The sequence below is a fragment of the Triticum urartu genome, chromosome 3 (assembly GCF_003073215.2).
Source record: "Triticum urartu cultivar G1812 chromosome 3, Tu2.1, whole genome shotgun sequence".
Taxonomy (NCBI): domain Eukaryota; kingdom Viridiplantae; phylum Streptophyta; class Magnoliopsida; order Poales; family Poaceae; genus Triticum; species Triticum urartu.
In genome coordinates this window covers 501,898,248-501,913,812 of record NC_053024.1, presented here as the reverse complement: position 1 = coordinate 501,913,812, position 15,565 = coordinate 501,898,248, and positions in this window count along the sequence as shown.

Below are 15,565 nucleotides of genomic sequence, written 5' to 3'. Positions count from 1 at the left end.
GCCTTGGATATCGTCATAACTTTGCGCTTTTCTATAAAATGCTCGACAGTAATTTGTTCACCCATCGTATTATTTGCCTTCAAGAGAGAAGCCTCTAGTGAATCTATGGCCCCTGGGTCTATTTTCCATCATATTAGTTTCCGATCTACTATTTTGCAATCTTTTATTTTCAGATCTATAAATAAAAAAAACCAAAAATATTTAGTTATCTTTCGTTTAGTTTTATTTATTTATCTCTATCAGATCTCACTTTTGCAAGTGACCGTGAAGGGATTGACAACCCCTTTATCTCGTTGGGTCCAAGTGTTTGATTGTTTGTGCAGGTATTGGTGATTATTGCATTCTTCTCCTACCATATTGATACCTTGGTTCTTAACTGAGGGAAATACTTATCTCTAATGTACTGCATCACCCTTTCCTCTTCAAGGGAAAAACCAACGCAATCTCAAGAAGTAGTAGGAAGAATTTCTGGTGCTGTTGCCAGGGAGGTCCACACCAAGTCAAGATCTACATGAAGCCTACCAAGTACCCATCATAAACTCTCATCTCTTGCATTACATTATTCGCCATTTGCCTCTCGTTTTCCTCTCCCCCACTTCTAAAATGATTTTCGAAAAGATTTTCCCTTTTCTTCGCCTTCTTTCATTCGTCTTTTCGTTTGCCCTTATGTCTTGCTTGGTTTGTTTGCTCCTTTTCTTGGTATAATTGTGTGTTTATTAAAAATCAGAAACAAATAGTTTATGTATCCTCATCCGCTTGCTAATCTTTTTAAAAGATCCAATTATGGTGAACCAATTGCTAGTGAGTTGCATGCACTAGATTATCTTTATGAGGTTTTGCTTGAAATTCGTGAATCTGAAAATTGTGATGAAGTGTTGAAAGAAGAAATTTATGAAGTGATTCACGATAGCTTCTTGAATGAAAAGCATGATTGCAGTGATGTTAGGATAAATTCTATTAATGTAAATTGTGCTTATAATATGCAAGACCCTAAGCTTGGGGATGCTAGTATTGCTATGTCCACTACTTGTTGCAATGATCATGATTGGGGTGATTCTTCTTATGATCTTGAAAAATTATTTAAGCCCTGTTATGAATATGAGATTGATAATAATGTTTGCAATAATACTGAAAGTGGGTTTGGAAGAGTGTCAACTTTAGATCCCACATATTTGGATAATGTTCAATCTTTTAAAGTTTTTGATAAAAGTGGGTTTGGAAAGGTCATGACTCTATTTGATGATAATCCCACTATTTTGGAAGAGTGTCAACTTTGCATGCATGTGGATCATGAAGAGAAAATTTTATGTGATAGCTATATTGTTGAATTTGATTATGATCCTACATGTAATTATTATGAGAGACGAAAATATGGTTGTAAAAAGTTTCATGTTACTAAATTACCTCTCGTCATGTTGAGATTGCTATTGTTTCTTCCCTCTTCCTTGCATATGCTAGTTTTAGCTTGCCTTGATAATTTGTTTGCTTATAAAATGCCTATGCATAGGAAGTATGTTAGACTTAAACTTGTTTTTCACATGCTACATGATGCTCTATTTGTGTTTCAATTATTATCTTTCTTGTGAGCATCATTAAAATTATCGATGCCTAACTAAAAGGCTTTAAAGAAAGAGCTTGTTGGGAGACAACCCAATAACTTTCTTTTCTGTTTTGTGTGAATACACATTATTACCTCTGTATTAATTGTGTTTTGGTGTTTTAATTAGTGTTTGTGCCAAGTAAGACCTTTGGGATGGCTTACGGTGATAGTTGATTTGATCTTGCTGAAAAACAGAAACTTTTGTGCTCAGGAAAACAATTCTCATTTTTAGCAAAAGCGTGATAAAATACTGATTCTTTTTGCATAATATTAAGATACAAATTGCCTCTATTTCCTAATTTTTCTGAATTTTTGGAGTTACAGAAGTATTCTAGAGTTACAGATTGCTACAGACTGTTTTGTTTTTGACAGATTGCGTTTTCTTTGTCTTGTTTGCTTATTTTGATGAATCTATGGGTAGTATCGGGGGGTATGAACCATGGAGAAGTTGGAATACAGTAGATATTACACCAATATAAATAAATAATGACTTCACAACAGTACCATAAGTGGTAATTTATTTTCTTATACTAACGAATCTCATGAGATTTTCTGTTGAGTTTTCTGTTGTGAAGTTTTCAAGTTTTGGTTAAAGATTTGATGGAATATGGAATAAGGAGTGACAAGAACATAAGCTTGGGGATTACCAAGGCACCCAGGGGTAATATTGAAGGACAACCAAGAGCCTAAGCTTGGGGATACCCCAGAAGGCATCCCCACTTTCGTCTTCGTCTATCGGTAACTTTACTTGAGGCTATTTTTTTATTCACCACATGATATGTGTTTTGCTTGGAGCATCTTGTATGATATGAGTCTTTGCTTTTTAGTTTGCCGCAATCATCCTTGCTGTACACACCGTTTGAGAGGTACACGCATGAATCGTGATTTATTAGAATACTCTATGTGCTTCATTTATATCTTTTGAGCTAGGCAGTTTTGCTCTAGTGCTTCACTTATATCTTTTTAGAGCATGGTGGTGTCTTTATTTTATAGAAATTGTTAAACTCTCATGCTTCACTTATATTATTTTGAGAGTATCTTCAAACAACATGGTAATTTGCTTTGGTTAAGAATTTAGTCCTAATATGATAGGCATCCAAGAGGGATATAATAAAAACTTCCATATAAAGTGCATTGAATACTAGGAGAAGTTTGATTCCTTATGATTGTATTGAGATATGAAGATGGTGATATTACAGTCATGCTAGTGAGTAATTGTGGATTGGAGAAATACTTGTGTTAAATTTTGTGATTCTTGTACCTGTTGGGTTTCGTAGTAATTTCAAAAAATTTCCTACGCACACGCAAGATCATGTGATGCATAGCAACGAGATGGGAGAGTGTTGTCTACGTACCCAACGTGATACCGACTGCGGAAGCGATAACACGACGTAGAGGAAGTAGTCGTACGTCTTCACGATCCCACCGATCAAGCACCGAAACTACGGCACCTCCGAGTTCGAGCACACATTCAGCTCGATGACGATCCCCGGACTCCGATCCAGCAAAGTGTCGGGGAAGAGTTCCGTCAGCACGACGGCGTGGTGACGATCTTGATGTACTACAGCAGCAGGGCTTCGCCTAAACTCCGCTACAGTATTATCGAGGTATATGGTGGCAGGGGGCACCGCACACGGCTAAGGAATAGATCACGTGGATCAACTTGTGTGTCTAGAGGTGTCCCCTGCCTCCATATATAAAGGAGTAGAGGGGGGGAGGCTGGCCGGCCAAGGAGGGAGGCGCAGGAGAGTCCTACTCCCTCTGGGAGTAGGATTCCCCCTCCAATCCTAGTCTAACTAGGATTCCTCGGAGGGGAAAAGAGGAGGAGGGGGCCGGCCACCTCTCCTAGTCCTAATAGGACTAGGGGAAGGGGGAGGTGCGCAGCCCATCTAGGGCAGCCCCTTCTCTTTTCCACTAAGGCCCACTATGGCCCATATAGCTCCCGGGGGGTTCCGGTAACCCTCCCGGTACTTCGGTAAAATCCCGATTTCACCCGAAATACTTCCGATGTCCAAACATAGGCTTCCAATATATCAATATTTACGTCTCGACCATTTCGAGACTCCTCGTCATGTCCGTGATCACATCCGGGACTCCGAACAACCTTCGGTACATCAAAATGCATAAACTCATAATATAACTCTCATCGTAACCTTAAGCGTGCGGACCCTACGGGTTCGAGAACAATGTAGACATGACCGAGACACGTCTCCGGTCAATAACCAATAGCGGGACCTGGATGCCCATATTGGCTCCTACATATTCTATGAAGATCTTTATCGGTCAGACCGCATAACAACATACGTTGTTCCCTTTGTCATCAGTATGTTACTTGCCCGTGATTCGATCGTCGGTATCCAATACCTAGTTCAATATCGTTACCGGCAAGTCTCTTTACTCGTTCCGTAATACATAATCTCACAACTAACATATTAGTTGTAATGCTTGCAAGGCTTATGTGATGTGTATTACCGAGAGGGCCCAGAGATACCTCTCCGACAATCAGAGTGACAAATCCTAATCTCGAAATACGCCAACCCAACATCTACCTTTGGAGACACCTGTAATGCTCCTTTATAATCACCCAGTTACGTTGTGACATTTGGTAGCACCCAAAGTGTTCCTCCGGCAAACGGGAGTTGCATAATCTCATAGTCATAGGAACATGTATAAGTCATGAAGAAAAGCAATAGCAACATACTAAACGATCTGGTGCTAAGCTAATGGAATGGGTCATGTCAATCAGATCATTCAACTAATGATGTGACCTCGTTAATCAAATAACAACTCATTGTTCATGGTTAGGAAACATAACCATCTTTGATTAACAAGCTAGTCAAGTAGAGGCATACTAGTGACACTTTGTTTGTCTATGTATTCACACATGTATTATGTTTCCGGTTAATACAATTCTAGCATGAATAATAAACATTTATCATGATTATAAGGAAATAAATAATAACTTTATTATTGCCTCTAGGGCATATTTCCTTCAGTCTCCCACTTGCACTAGAGTCAATAATCTAGATTACACTGTAATGATTCTAACACCCATGGAGCCTTGGTGCTGATCATGTTTTGCTCGTGGAAGAGGCTTAGTCAACAGGTCTGCAACATTCAAATCCGTATGTATCTTGCAAATCTCTATGTCTCCCACCTGGACTAGATCCCGGATGGAATTGAAGCATCTCTTGATGTGTTTGGTCCTTTTGTGAAATCTGGATTCCTTTGCCAAGGCAATTGCACCAGTATTGTCACAAAAGATTTTCATTGGACCCGATGCACTAGGTATGACACCTAGATCGGATATGAACTCCTTCATCCAGACTCCTTCGTTCGCTGCTTCCGAAGCAGCTATGTACTCCGCTTCACATGTAGATCCCGCTACGACGCTTTGTTTAGAACTGCACCAACTGACAGCTCCACCGTTTAATGTAAACACGTATCCGGTTTGCGATTTAGAATCGTCCGGATCAGTGTCAAAGCTTGCATCAACGTAACCTTTTACGGTGAGCTCTTTGTCACCTCCATATACGAGAAACATATCCTTAGTCCTTTTCAGGTATTTCAGGATGTTCTTGACCGCTGTCCAGTGATCCACTCCTGGATTACTTTGGTACCTCCCTGCTAAACTTATAGCAAGGCACACATCAGGTCTGGTACACAGCATTGCATACATGATAGAGCCTATGGCTGATGCATAGGGAACATCTTTCATATTCTCTCTATCTTCTGCAGTGGTCGGGCATTGAGTCTTACTCAACTTCACACCTTGTAACACAGGCAAGAATCCTTTCTTTGCTTGATCCATTTTGAATTTCTTCAAAATCTTGTCAAGGTATGTGCTTTGTGAAAGTCCAATTAAGCGTCTTGATCTATCTCTATAGATCTTAATGCCTAATATGTAAGCAGCTTCACCGAGGTCTTTCATTGAAAAACTTTTATTCAAGTATCCCTTTATGCTATCCAGAAATTCTATATCATTTCCAATCAGCAATATGTCATCCACATATAATATCAGAAATGCTACAGAGCTCCCACTCACTTTCTTGTAAATACAGGCTTCTCCGAAAGTCTGTATAAAACCAAATTCTTTGATCACACTATCAAAGCATTTATTCCAACTCCGAGAGGCTTGCACCAATCCATAAATGGATCGCTGGAGCTTGCACACTTTGTTAGCTCCCTTTGGATCGACAAAACCTTCCGGTTGCATCATATACAACTCTTCTTCCAGAAATCCATTCAGGAATGTAGTTTTGACATCCATCTGCCAAATTTCATAATCATAAAATGCGGCAATCGCTAACATGATTCGGACAGACTTAAGCATCGCTACGGGTGAGAAGGTATCATCGTAGTCAATTCCTTGAACTTGCCGAAAACCTTTTGTGACAAGTCGAGCTTTGTTGACAATAACATTACCATCAGCGTCAGTCTTCTTCTTAAAGATCCATTTATTTTCAATTGCTTGCCGATCATCGGGTAAGTCAACCAAAGTCCATACTTTGTTCTCATACATGGATCCCATCTCAGATTTCATGGCTTCAAGCCACTTTGCAGAATCTAGGCTCACCATTGCTTCTTCATAGTTCGTAGGTTCATCATGATCTAGTAGCATGACTTGCAGAACAGGATTACCGTACCACTCTAGTGCGGATCTTACTCTGGTTGATCTACGAGGTTTAGTAGTATCTTGATCTGAAGTTTCATGATCATTATCATTGGCTTCCTCACTAACTGGTGTAGGTGTCACTGAAACAGTTTTCTGTGATGTACTACTTTCCAGTAAGGGAGCAGGTACAGTTACCTCATCAAGTTCTACTTTCCTCCCACTCACTTCTTTCGAGAGAAACTCCTTCTCTAGAAAGGATCCATTCTTAGCAACGAATGTCTTGCCTTCGGATCTGTGATAGAAGGTGTACCCAACAGTCTCCTTTGGGTATCCTATGAAGACACATTTCTCCAATTTGGTTCGAGCTTATCAGGTTGAAGCTTTTTCACATAAGCATCGCAGCCCCAAACTTTAAGAAACGACAACTTTGGTTTCTTGCCAAACCATAGTTCATAAGGCGTCGTCTCAACGGATTTTGATGGTGCCCTATTTAACGTGAATGCAGCCGTCTCTAAATCATAACCCCAAAATGATAGCGGTAAATCAGTAAGAGACATCATAGATCGCACCATATCTAGTAAAGTACGATTACAACGTTCGGACACACCATTACGCTGTGGTGTTCCGGGTGGCGTGAGTTGCGAAACTATTCCACAGTTTTTCAAATGTACACCAAACTCGTAACTCAAATATTCTCCTCCACGATCAGATCGTAGAAACTTTATTTTCTTGTTACGATGATTTTCAACTTCACTCTGAAATTCTTTGAACTTTTCAAATGTTTCAGACTTATGTTTCATTAAGTAGATATATCCATATCTGCTTAAATCATCTGTGAATGTGAGAAAATAACGATATCCGCCACGAGCCTCAATATTCATCAGACCACATACATCGGTATGTATGATTTCCAATAAATCTGTTGCTCTCTCCATAGTACCGGAGAACGGTGTTTTAGTCATCTTGCCCATGAGGCACGGTTCGCAAGTACCAAGTGATTCATAATCAAGTGGTTCCAAAAGTCCATCAGTATGGAGTTTCTTCATGCGCTTTATACCGATATGACCTAAACGACAGTGCCACAAATAAGTTGCACTTTCATTATCAACTCTGCATCTTTTGGCTTCAACATTATGAATATGTGTATTACTACTATCGAGATTCAATAAGAATAGACCACTCTTCAAGGGTGCACGACCATAAGAGATATTACTCATATAAATAGAACAACCATTATTCTCTGATTTAAATGAATAACCGTCTCGCATTAAACAAGATCCAGATATAATGTTCATGCTCAACGCTGGCACCAAATAACAATTATTTAGGTCTAATATTAATCCCGAAGGTAGATGTAGAGGTAGCGTGCCGACCGCGATCACATCGACTTTGAAACCGTTTCCCACGCGCATCGTCACCTCGTCCTTTGCCAGTGCCCGCTTATTCCGTAGTCCCTGTTTCGAGTTGCAAATATTAGCAACAGAACCAGTATCAAATACCCAGGTGCTACTGCGAGCTCTAGTAAGGTACACATCAATAACATGTATATCACATATACCTTTGTTCACCTTGCCATCCTTCTTATCCGCCAAATACTTGGGGCAGTTCCGCTTCCAGTGACCAGTCTGCTTGCAGTAGAAGCACTCAGTTTCAGGCTTAGGTCCAGGTTTGGGTTTCTTCTCTTGAGCAGCAACTTGCTTGCCGTTCTTCTTGAAGTTCCCCTTCTTCTTCCCTTTGCCCTTTTTCTTGAAACTAGTGGTCTTGTTAACCATCAACACTTGATGCTCCTTCTTGATTTCTACCTCCGCAGCTTTCAGCATTGCGAAGAGCTCGGGAATAGTTTTGTTCATCCCTTGCATATTATAGTTCATCACGAAGCTTTTGTAGCTTGGTGGCAGTGATTGGAGAATTCTGTCAATGACGCAATCATCCGGAAGATTAACTCCCAATTGAATCAAGTGATTATTATACCCAGACATTTTGAGTATATGCTCACTAACAGAACTGTTCTCCTCCATCTTGCAGCTATAGAACTTATTGGAGACTTCATATCTCTCAATTCGGGCATTTGCTTGAAATATTAACTTCAACTCCTGGAACATCTCATATGCTCCATGACGTTCAAAACGTCGTTGAAGTCCCGATTCTAAGCCGTAAAGCATGGCACACTGAACTATCGAGTAGTCATCAGCTTTGCTCTGCCAGACGTTCATAACATCTGGTGTTGCTCCAGCAGCAGGCCTGGCACCCAGCGGTGCTTCCAGGACGTAATTCTTCTGTGCAGCAATGAGGATAATCCTCAAGTTACGGACCCAGTCCGTGTAATTGCTACCATCATCTTTCAACTTTGCTTTCTCAAGGAACGCATTAAAATTCAACGGAACAACAGCACGAGCCATCTATCTACAATCAACATAAACAAGCAAGATACTATCAGGTACTAAGTTCATGATAAATTTAAGTTCAATTAATCATATTACTTAAGAACTCCCACTTAGATAGACATCCCTCTAATCTTCTAAGTGATTACGTGATCCAAATCAACTAAACCATAACCGATCATCACGTGAGATGGAGTAGTTTTCAATGGTGAACATAGTTTATGTTGATCATATCTACTATATGATTCACGCTCGACCTTTCGGTCTCCGTGTTCCGAGGCCATATCTGCATATGCTAGGCTCGTCAAGTTTAACCTGAGTATTCTACATGTGCAAAAACTGGCTTGCACCCGTTGTAGATGGACGTAGAGCTTATCACACCCGATCATCACGTGGTGTCTGGGCACGATGAACTTTGGCAATGGTGCATACTCAGGGAGAACACTTCTTGATAATTTAGTGAGAGATCATCTTATAATGCTATCGTCAATCAAAGCAAGATAAGATGCATAAAAAGATAAACATCACATGCAATCAATATAAGTGATATGATATGGCCATCATCATCTTGTGCTTGTGATCTCCATCTCCGAAGCGCCGTCATGATCACCATCGTCACCGGCGCGACACCTTGATCTCCATCGTAGCATCGTTGTCGTCTCGCCAATCTTATGCTTCCACGACTATCACTACCGTTTAGTAATAAAGTAAAGCATTACATCGCGATTGCATTGCATACAATAAAGCGACAACCATATGGCTCCTGCCAGTTGCCGATAACTCGGTTACAAAACATGATCATCTCATACAATAAAATTCAGCATCATGCCTTGACCATATCACATCACAACATGCCCTGCAAAAACAAGTTAGACGTCCTCTACTTTGTTGTTGCAAGTTTTACGTGGCTGCTACGGGCTTAAGTAAGAACCAATCTCACCTACGCATCAAAACCACAACGATAGTTTGTCAAATAGACTTCGTTTTAACCTTCGCAAGGACCGGGCGTAGCCATACTCGGTTCAACTAAAGTTGGAGAGACAGTCGCCCGCAAGCCATCTATGTGCAAAGCACGTCGAGGGAACCGGTCTCGCGTAAGCGTACGCGTAAGGTTGGTCCGGATCATCTCGTCCAACAATAAGGCCAAACCAAAGTATGACATGCTGGTAGGCAGTATGACTTGTATCGTCCACAACTCACTTGTGTTCTACTCGTGCATATAACATCAACATAAATAACCTAGGCTCTGATACCACTGTTGGGTTTCGTAGTAATTTCAAAAAATTTCCTACGCACACGCAAGATCATGTGATGCATAGCAACGAGATGGGAGAGTGTTGTCTATGTACCCAACGCAGACCGACTGCGGAAGCGATAACATGACGTAGAGGAAGTAGTCATACGTCTTCACGATCCAACCGATCAAGCACCGAAACTACGGCACCTCCGAGTTCGAGCACACGTTCAGCTCGATGACGATCCCCGGACTCCGATCCAGCAAAGTGTCGGGGAAGAGTTCCGTCAGCACGACGGCGTGGTGACGATCTTGATGTACTACAGCAGCAGGGCTTCGCCCAAACTCCGCTAAAGTATTATCGAGGTATATGGTGGCAGGGGGCACCGCACACGGCTAAGGAATAGATCACGTGGATCAACTTGTGTGTCTAGAGGTGTCCCCTTCCTCCGTATATAAAGGAGTAGAGGGGGGGAGGCTGGCCGGCCAAGGAGGGAGGCGCAGGAGAGTCCTACTCCCTTTGGGAGTAGGATTCCCCCTCCAATCCTAGTCCAACTAGGATTCCTCGGAGGGGAAAAGAGGAGGAGGGGCCGGCCACCTCTCCTAGTCCTAATAGGACTAGGGGAAGGGGGAGGTGCGCAGCCCATCTAGGGCAGCCCCTTCTCTTTTCCACTAAGGCCCACTATGGCCCATATAGCTCCCGGGGGGTTCCGGTAACCCTCCCGGTACTCCGGTAAAATCCCGATTTCACCCGGAATACTTCCGATGTCCAAACATAGGCTTCCAATATATCAATCTTTACGTCTCGACCATTTCAAGACTCCTCGTCATGTCCGTGATCACATTCGGGACTCCGAACAACCTTCGGTACATCAAAATGCATAAACTCATAATATAACTCTCATCGTAACCTTAAGCGTGCGGACCCTACGGGTTCGAGAACAATGTAGACATGACCGAGACACGTCTCCGGTCAATAACCAATAGCAGGACCTGGATGCCCATATTGGCTCCTACATATTCTACGAAGATCCTTATCGGTCAGACCGCATAACAACATACGTTGTTCCCTTTGTCATCGGTATGTTACTTGCCCGTGATTCGATCGTCGGTATCCAATACCTAGTTCAATCTCGTTACCAGCAAGTCTCTTTACTCGTTCCATAATACATCATCTCACAACTAACATATTAGTTGTAATGCTTGCAAGGCTTATGTGATGTGTACTACCGAGAGGGCCCAGAGATACCTCTCCGACAATCGGAGTGACAAATCCTAATCTCGAAATACGCCAACCCAACATCTACCTTTGGAGACACCTGTAATGCTCCTTTATAATCACCCAGTTACGTTGTGATGTTTGGTAGCACCCAAAGTGTTCCTCCGGCAAACGGGAGTTGCATAATCTCATAGTCATAGGAACATGTATAAGTCATGAAGAAAAGCAATAGCAACATACTAAATGATCTGGTGCTAAGCTAATGGAATGGGTCATGTCAATCAGATCATTCAACTAATGATGTGACCTCGTTAATCAAATAACAACTCATTGTTCATGGTTAGGAAACATAACCATCTTTGATTAACAAGCTAGTCAAGTAGAGGCATACTAGTGACACTTTATTTGTCTATGTATTCACACATGTATTATGTTTCCGGTTAATACAATTCTAGCATGAATAATAAACATTTATCATGATTATAAGGAAATAAATAATAACTTTATTATTGCCTCTAGGGCATATTTCCTTCAGTAGCATGCACGTATGGTGAACCGTTATGTGATGAAGTTGGAGCATGAGGTATTTAAGGATTGTCTTCCTTATGATTGGCAGTCGGGGACGAACGATGGTCTTTTGCTACCAATCTACCCCCCTAGGAGCATGCGCATAGTACTTTGTTTTGATGACTAATAGATTTTTTTAATAAGTATGTGAGTTCTTTATGACTAATGTTGAGTCCATGGGTTATATGCACTCTCACCCTTCCACCATTGCTAGCCTCTCTAGTACCGCGCAACTTTCCTCAAAACAGCCACCATATACCTTCCTCAAAACAGCCACCGTACCTACCTATTATGGCATTTCCATAGCCATTCCGAGATATATTGCCATGCAACTTCCACCATTCCTTTTATTATGACACACTTCATCATTGTCATATTACTTTGCATGATCATGTAGTTGCCATAGTATTTGTGGCGAAGCCACCTTTCATAATTTTTTATACTTGTCACTCTTGAGTCATTGCACATCCCGGTAAACCGCCGGAGGCATTCATATAGAGTCATATTTTTGTTCTAAGTATTGAGTTGTAATTCTTCAGTTGTAAGTAAATAAAAGTGTGATGATCCTCATTATTAGAGCATTTCCCCATGTGAGGAAAAAATAGAAGAGGCCAAAGAAGCCAAACAAAAAAACAAAATAGAGAAAAGAGAGAAGGGGCAATGTTACTATCCTTTTTCCACACTTGTGCTTCAAAATAGCACCATGATCTTCATGATAGAGAGTCTCCTATGTTGTCACTTTCATATACTAATGGGAAATTTTCCATTATAGAACTTGGCTTGTATATTCCAACGATGGGCTTCCTCAAATTGCCCTAGGTATTCGTGAGTAAGCAAGTTGGATGCACACCCACTTAGTTTCTTTTTGAGCTTTCATACACTTATAGCTCTAGTGCATCCGTTGCATGGCAATCCCTACACACTCTCATTGATATCTATTGATGGGCATCTCCATACACTGGTGCGCGTCGGTCCTAAACAAACGGGTTTTAACCCTTTCCGCGACGGCATTCAGAACCGTCGCCAAGTGAGTGTGGGCGATAGGGGGGTCCTTCCCACACAACCTAGAAACCATTGGGGATATGCCCTCCTGGCACACACGCTCGGCGAAATGAGGTCGTGTGCGACCGACGAGCACTCAAATACAGAAATACGTACAGTAGTGCTCAAAAATACAATTATACAGGCGAAATCATTTTGCGCAAGGTGGTGTAACGCAAACAGTTTTGAAGAGAATGTCGTGTGTGATTTTTCATTGATCCAACACGGTTTATTCCTAGAAACTGTGTGCGTTACCTGAGGTCATCGTCCATGGTGGTTTCTCATTAACCGTTTGCAATAGAAAAACCCAATTAGCAAGCTAATTGGCCAATTAGCGGGCTAATTGCCCTATTATTAACAATCTATTTACTAATCTAATTGACATTCATATTAAGCACATAATATATTCCATTTCCATATTAAGGAAGCAGGATTTCATAATTGAAATACATCAAAGTACAACATGATATAGCTTCAGCACTCAGCTACCCCATTACACAACTGCACTAGCAGCAAGTTTCACATGCAACATCTAGAACCTTTTGAAATTAGCATCATAGACGGTACATAGAGAGATGCATCTCATCTAGAAAACTGCTGAAGCAGAAGACGAATATTGAGCCTTCATTCATGTTGAAGGTCTTTGCAACTTTAGGCCAGTGCCCGTGGATGATTGACCATCCATCCTTCGACCTCTTCAGGAACACTTCAATATTGAACCGTGGGTGTTGTATGAAAACTTTCCTCGCCTCCTGACCACAGAGGTGGTTTGGGAGATAATCATTAGTGAAGCCTGAAAACAAGGATGTGCATAAATATCTTCTCTATATTGGAAATGGGGCAAAGGAATACAAAAATGCAAGGTATAATAGTTAGTACCATCTTGTAAACCTATGTGCTTCCCATTGTTTCCCTGCAACACATATAAGGTAGTTAGTCATCAGGTTAAGTAAGGGTTGCATGCTATCAGTAAAATATGTTGATGATAAATAAGCACATTGTAGATTCATCAGATTAATTCAAGCCACATGGAAAACCCATTTATCCAAACCAAGCATGATTAAGAACTAGGAAATATAGCACTTGTATATGTTTCTCATGTATTAAGTGCAGCCAAATTCGATTTATTCCACACATGCTATACAATAACATAATGCAGCCACAACAATTGAACATCGCATTGTAGAATTGAACCAAGCAGTTAACTAAACACCACAACAAATGAACCAAATGTTAACTGAGCACCACATTGCACAATATAACATACTCCTAATAGAATACCAGACAGTTAACCAAACCAAGCATGCTTAACAACTTGGAAATATAGCAATTGTATTTGTTTCTCATGTATTTAGTACAGCCAAATTCGATTTATTCCTCACATGGTATACAATAAGAGAATGCAGCCACAACAATTGAACATCGCATTGCAGAATTGAACCAAGAAGTTAACTAAACACCACAACAAATGAACCAAACATTAATTGAGCACCACATTGCACAATATAACATACTCCTAATAGAAGATCAAATAGTTAACCAAACCAAGCATGCTTAACAACTTGGAAATATAGCAATTGTATTTGTTTCTCATGTATTTAGTACAACCAAATTCGATTTATTCCTCACATGGTATACAATAACAGAATGCAGCCACAACAATTGAACATCGCATTGCAGAATTGAACCAAGCAGTTAACTAAACACCACAACAAGTTAACCAAGCCACAATAAATGAACCAAGCAGTTAAGTAAACGCCAATTGAACAATATAACATACTCCTAATAGAAGATCAGATAGTTAACCAAACCAAGCATGCTTAACAACTTGGAAATATTGCACCCTGAAGAATTGAACATCACATTTGCAGAATTGAACCAAGAAGTTAATTGAACACCACATTGCAAGACATATAGAACATATACACTATAGCAGAAGATTGCATGGTGAAAGTAGATAGCACAATTCACTAGAATTTGTTAAGGAAAGGCAATAGCTAGCAAACTGAACATGGGTCCTTTAGTGAGCTAATAAGACAAGCTACTCCTCATTGTCGGAGATATCGATGAAGATTGGCTCCTTGGACATGGAAGAGGGCGAGCCTCTGAGGGAGTCCAGGACTAAGGGGTCCTCGGGCGTCCGGCTGGTTATCCATGGGCCGAACTGATGGGCTATGAAGACATGAAGGTCGAAGACTGCACCGTGTCCGGATTGGACTCTACTTGGCATGGACGGGAAGCTTGGTGATCGAAGATTCCCTCTTATGTAACCGACTCCATGTAAACCCTAGATCCCCTTGGTGTCTATATAAACCGAAGGGGATAGTCCGGAAAGCACACCACATATTCTCATTACCATACCCATATAGGCTAGACTTCTAGGGTTTAGCCATTACGATCTCATGGTAGATCAACTCTTGTAATACTCATATTCATCAAGATCAATCAAGCAGGAAGTAGGGTATTACCTCCATAGAGAGGGCCCGAACCTGGGTAAACATCGTGTCCCCCGTCTCCTGTTACCATCGATCCTAGATGCACAGTTCGGGACCCCCTACCCAAGATCTGCCGGTTTTGACACCGACATTGGTGCTTTCATTGAGAGTTCCGGTGTGCCGTCGACAAAAGGTTCGATGGCCCCTTCAATCGTCAATAATGACGCTGTCCAAAGAAGAACCTTCCTCCCCGGACAGATCTTCATATTCGGCGGCTTCGTACTGCGGACCAACTCGCTTGGCCATCTGGAGCAGATCGACAGCTACGCCCCTGGCCATCAAGTCAGATTCGGAAGCTTGAACTACATCGTGGATATCCATAAAGACTTGATCTTCAAGGGATTGGAACCAGCGGTGATCGCTCCCCTCATCCCGATGAACGTGACTTAAATCTGTCATCGGATCACACCCGG